This window comes from Cherax quadricarinatus, chromosome 42 (assembly GCF_038502225.1).
Source record: "Cherax quadricarinatus isolate ZL_2023a chromosome 42, ASM3850222v1, whole genome shotgun sequence".
In the NCBI taxonomy this organism is placed as follows: domain Eukaryota; kingdom Metazoa; phylum Arthropoda; class Malacostraca; order Decapoda; family Parastacidae; genus Cherax; species Cherax quadricarinatus.
In genome coordinates this window covers 9,382,524-9,388,523 of record NC_091333.1, presented here as the reverse complement: position 1 = coordinate 9,388,523, position 6,000 = coordinate 9,382,524, and the positions used below count along the sequence as shown (strand labels likewise).

The 6,000-nt window shown below is 39.2% G+C and overlaps 1 protein-coding gene across 9 annotated transcripts in view; it reads left to right on the top strand.

Annotated features, from left to right (window-relative positions):
• Positions 1-2,667: 2,667 nt before the first annotated feature.
• Positions 2,668-6,000, top strand: part of LOC128695699 (WD repeat-containing protein 43) — a 40,187-nt gene continuing 36,854 nt past the window's right edge. For 4 of the 9 annotated variants that reach the window (XR_011393068.1, XM_070093263.1, XM_070093257.1 and 1 more), the window contains exon 1: positions 2,718-2,999. The gene's annotated coding sequence lies outside the window, so the exon portion shown is untranslated. Of the gene's footprint in view, positions 3,000-6,000 lie in introns of all 9 variants that reach the window. The other 5 variants (XM_070093260.1, XM_070093258.1, XM_070093259.1 and 2 more) reach the window with 5 other exon arrangements.

Here is a 6,000-nt window from a genome sequence, read left to right as displayed (position 1 = left end):
TGTGGAAGTTTGTGATACACAGTGTGGAAGTTTGTGATACACAGTGTGGAAGTTTGTGATACACTGCGGGAACTTTATTATTATTATTATTATTATTATTATTATTATTATTATTATTATTATTATTATTATTATTGTTATTATTATTATTATTATTATTATTATTATTATTATTATTATTGTGTGGGCTGGGATGGAGGATATTGTTAGCCGTCTTGACCGCATTATGAATGGTAATATGATCAGCCCTATTATCTGACTCAGTGATGGCCCCTAAGCTCTTGGGGAGGAAATCGTTAAGGCTTCAAGGCACGATAACATAGTAATTCTTGGAAATTTAAACTTTACTCAGATTGGATGGAATTCCTTGACTGGGAATCTACAGTCCAACGATTTCCTAGAGATAATTTAAGACTGTTTTTTAGAAGTTTGTGACAGAACCAATAAGAGGAAATAACTTCCTTGATTTAATTCTGGCCAATAAAGAAACCCTTGTTAATAATATGGAGATTACAAAGGAACTCTGCACTAGCAACCACAAATCGATTACATTTTACGTTGAGTATAAGTATATAAGCACATGTAATTCGATAAGGGTTTTAGATTTCCATTAAACAGATTACAAAGGGCTTAGAGTACACCTATCATGTGTGGACAGGGCGACGAAGACAGTTACCAATATGACATTTTTTCTGAACACTGGACATGATGTCTGAAGAACATTTATTCAATTTAGAGAAACAAAGTCGAATAGAAATTATCCGAAAATGGTCGAACATCTTAAAGATATGAAATCTTTAGGATGTAAGATTTTGTTCGGATTTTTAACTCTGGAGGGTTAGCCACCCTGGATAACTCAAAAAAGGCAGTGCATCATCGAGGAACTGTCCGTCTTATTTCCATTGGGGTCCTCAAATCTTGTCCCTCAGGATGCCACCCACACCAGTCGATTAGCACCTAGGTACCTACTTGCTTGCTATGTGAACGGGACAACAGGTGTAAGGAAACAAGCCCAATGTTTCTCTCCTTGCCGAGGATCGAACCACGGACACTCAGCATGGAAAGCGAGAGCGATGCCTACCAGGCCACGGATTACCGCGGAGATAAGAAAATAACTTACAGGAATATCAAAAGACTCAATTCATTTACATTAACCTACATTCACTTATAAAACGTAGAATAAGGGGAAACTTGACTGAAGTGTATAAGTGGAAGACGGTCATAAATAAAGAAGATAAATAAGGTTCTAAAAGGATGCAGGAAAGGATTGGTTGGAAACAGAGTTGTCGACGAGTGGAACAATCTACTTAGTAGGGTTGTTGAAGCCAAAACTTAAGGAAGCTTCAAAAATAAGTTGGATAAATACATGAGTGAGAGGGTTTGGGTTTAAGTGGGACATGCAGAGTGAGTTAGGAGGACTATCAAAGCTTTGAGAATGGGTTGAACAATATTTTTGTTAGAAGATTTGGGTTTGAGAGACTTGCATAGTATGGGTTGGTAAGTCTGTTACAGTGTTCTTCCATTTTTATGCTCTTACGTGAATATAACAATGACATACAATCCCGGGTTAGTTTACCTGGAGAGAGTTCCGGGGGTCAACGCCCCAGTGGCCCGGTCTGTGACCAGGCCTCCTGGTGGATCAGAGCCTGATCAACCAGGCTGTTACTGCTGGCTGCACGCAAACCAACGTACGAGCCACAGCCCGGTTGGTCAGGAACCGACTTTAGGTGCTTGTCCAGTGCCAGCTTGAAGACTGCCAGGGGTCTGTTGGTAATCCCCCTTATGTGATGAATGGTTTGAAAAACCGACAAGTTGAAGATTGAGACACTTATGCAGCATATGGGAATCTTTATTCAGGAAACGTTTCGCCACACAGTGGCTTCATCAGTCCAATACAAAGAGGAAGGCGTAAGGAGAGGAGGAGAGTGAGGTAATCAGTCCCTCAACCTGGAGTCGATGTGTTCAGTCCATCAATCTTGTAGAATGTACATTCTACAAGATTGATGGACTGAACACATCGACTCCAGGTTGAGGGACTGATTACCTCACTCTCCTCCTCTCCTTACGCCTTCCTCTTTGTATTGGACTGATGAAGCCACTGTGTGGCGAAACGTTTCCTGAATAAAGATTCCCATATGCTGCATAAGTGTCTCAATCTTCAATCCCCCTTATGTATGCTGGGAGGCAGTTGAACAGTCTCGGGCCCCTGACACTTATTGTATGGTCTCTTAACGTGCTAGTGACACCCCTGCTTTTCATTGGGGGGATGTTGCAACAACTGAGGCCCCCAGTGAAAATAAGTCACTGTGTATGATTTTTTGGGTTATCCTAGGTATCTGAAACATGTTACCAGGTATGATAATTTGTACTTAAGCGTACCTGTACCTAAATTAACTTAATAAGAATTAGGTATCTTTTTTTCCGAATTTTCGGAATTTACCTGGACATATCTTATACTCTAATATTCTTACATCCCAGAGTGGGTTGTTACACCCGCCAGGATGCTACTCTCCCTCTAACCACAACCCACTTGCAAAATCTTCCAAATAAAACCAAATAACACCTTAGAATTGAAAATGAGGTGTTATAAAGAGACGAGCAATGAAAGGAGATCAGAGACGACAAAGTCACAAATAAAAAGGGAATCAAAAAGATAATATAAAGAATAAGAACCTCTTAAAAGAGACTCCAGTAACTGTCATATGTGTATAGATGATTGAATCTGTGGATGGCAGCCTCACTGTTGTGTTCACGCCACCGCGTGTGTATTCCACGCAACTTTAGTAAGTAAGTAAGTAAGTTTATTCAGGTATACACAAATACAGTTACATAGAATTATCATACATAGCAGCATATGTGTAGAGAACCTAGGATAACCCAAAAAAGTCAGACAGAGTGACTTATTTCCATACGGGTTTTCTCTTCTGCGACTGTATTTCTCTGTTAACAAGTTGAAGTGAGTGTTGTTGGCTTGGCAGTTATCACCAGAGTCACACCAGGTTAGTGGAGTCAGTCTGATAATTGTGGGGGGTTGTTATAACAGCGGCAAAGGAGACCTTCCAGAGATGAACGCAGATATTTGTGTTAATATATTCTAGGTTATTTACAATGTATGATAATTGTATTATGTGTAACTGTGCCCAAATGAACTTACTAATGTGTGAGGTGCTTGTCTTTGATGATGCTTTTGTTAGAATTATTAACCCAGTTAAGTCATTATGTCTGCTTTATATTCTTTAATTCTAACTATAGATTCACTACAAATCTTATAATTACAAGCATTGATCCTGATACCAACCTCTTATTTAATGACTTAAATGATTCAAACAGTTACTGTAATTACTACACAGCAGAACAATCAAAGGCACTTCTCAGAGCCAACATCAACATAACTAACTACAATATCAGATCTTTAAGCAAGCACTATGATGACCTCCTAGCATTACTAAATTCCTTGCATGCCAATATGTCCATCATTACACTAACTGAAACCTGGCTAAAGCCTGATACTACAGATGTCTATGCCATTCCTGGTTACACAGCCATACACAACTGTAGGCCAGACCAACAAGGGGGTGGCACAGCTATATACTACTCAGACCAACTAGAATCTATCACTAATACTTGCACAAGGGATGAACATGGGGAATATATAATAGCTAAATTCAAATCCAAATACCTACAAAAACCTCTCACAGTGATAAACATCTACAGAGTTCCACAATCAAACATTAACCAATTTAGTCAAAACCTAGGAAGTATGATAACTGATGCACGCATGACCAAAGATCACTTACTACTCTCAGGTGACTTCAATATAAATCTCCTGCAAGACCAGGACCCATACGTTACTGAATTCACAAACACAATGAGTAACTGCATGTTGCTGCCAACAGTAACAAAACCTACAAGAGTTACGGAGACTAGTGTTTCCCTACTTGACCACATCTGGACCAACACTATATCCCCTTTAAAATCAGGCATAATTACAGATAATACCACAGACCACTACCCTACTTTCCTCATAACTCTTGGTAAAATACCCCAAGACACTACTAAAGTCACCTTCAGACTTCACAATGAGGCAGCCATTAATAACTTCACAACAGCAGTAACAAACATTGACTGGCACACTGAGCTAGAAATCTATACAGATATTGATGAATGTTTTAATAATTTTCTAAAAAAGACCCAATACCTTTATAACAAGCACTGCCCTAAAAAAACTAAACAGATGACAGCTAAGAGACTGAACAGTCCCTGGCTAACACCCAGCATTCTCAAATCCATAAATACAAAACACCGATATGAAAAACAGTACAGAATGCGTCACATAACCAGAGACCAAACAAAACGTTACTCGTCAATCCTAACCAGCCTGATAAGAAGGGCAAAAAAATTGTATTATGAGAACAGATTATCCAACTTACGAGGTGATATAAAAAAGACCTGGAAGACCCTATCAGAAATTCTGGGAACAAAAAAGATATCACGACATAGCGAAATAAAATTAGCAAAATCAGATGAACCCCAACTCCCACCAACAGAAACAGCAAACAGACTCAATGATTTCTTCTCCACTATAGGTCAAAACCTTGCCAATAAAATCCGAAGCTCAGATACCCCACCAAATGACTACCTCACTGGCAGCTACCCGAACACACTGTTCCTAGCTCCGACTAACCCATACGAAGTCTCCCTTATTATCAACGCACTGAAAAACAAGGCAGGAGATTTAAATACCTTACCACCCTTTATATACAAAAAAGCATCACAAGTACTATCACCAATCATTGCAACACTTTTAACAAATCCATTGAATCCTCCACCTTCCCTACAGTTCTCAAAATAGCAAGGGTCACCCCGATCCATAGAGGAGGAGACCAAACAGAGTTGAATAACTATAGGCCAGTATCCAATTTACACCCTCTCTCAAAAATCTTCGAAAAATTAATTCATAAACGAATCTACTCCTACCTCATCTCCCAAAACATTCTCAACCCCTGCCAATTTGGATTCAGGCCTAATAAAAATACTAATGATGCTATTATACACATGCTAGAACATATATACACTGCAATAGAGAAAAAAGAAGTCCCACTGGGGATCTTCATTGACTTACGTAAAGCTTTTGATACAGTTGACCATGACTTGCTCCACGTAAAATTGTCACACTATGGTATTAGAGGGCACTCCCTCAACTACCTCAAGTCTTACCTCAGCAACAGAAGCCAATATGTGTACGCAAATGGGGCAAGCTCTTCCGCACAACCAATTACAGTTGGTGTCCCACAGGGAAGTGTCTTTGGCCCTCTTCTCTTTCTCCTATACATAAATGACCTACCAAATGCTTCGCAATTACTCAAACCCACACTTTTTGCAGATGACACTACATACGTCTTCTCTCACCCGAGCCCAGTCACGCTAGCCAATACTGTAAACACCGAATTACAGAAAATATCTACCTGGATGAGGACTAACAAACTTACACTAAACATTGACAAAACCTACTTCATTCAGTTTGGTAACAGAGCTACAGATGTACCTCTTAACATAACAATAAATGGATCACTTATCACAAAGCTAACAGAGGGAAAATTCTTAGGAATCCACCTCGATAATAGACTCAAATTTCATACACATATACAACAAATTTCTAAGAAAATTTCCAAGACTGTAGGCATACTATCGAAGATACGGTACTATGTTCCACAGTCAGTCCTCCTGGCCCTTTATCACTCTCTTATTTACCCCTATCTCACCTATGGAATTTGTGCATGGGGCTCAACAACAATTAACCATCTCAGACCACTAATTACCCAACAAAAGGCTGCAGTTAGAATGATAACAAATTCTCACTACAGACAACACACTCCACCAATATTCAAAACACTCAACCTACTCACCATACAAAACATCCATACTTACTATTGCACCTATTACATACATAGTACACTTAACTCTGATATTAACCCTCCCCTCAAACATCTTGCCAACCTC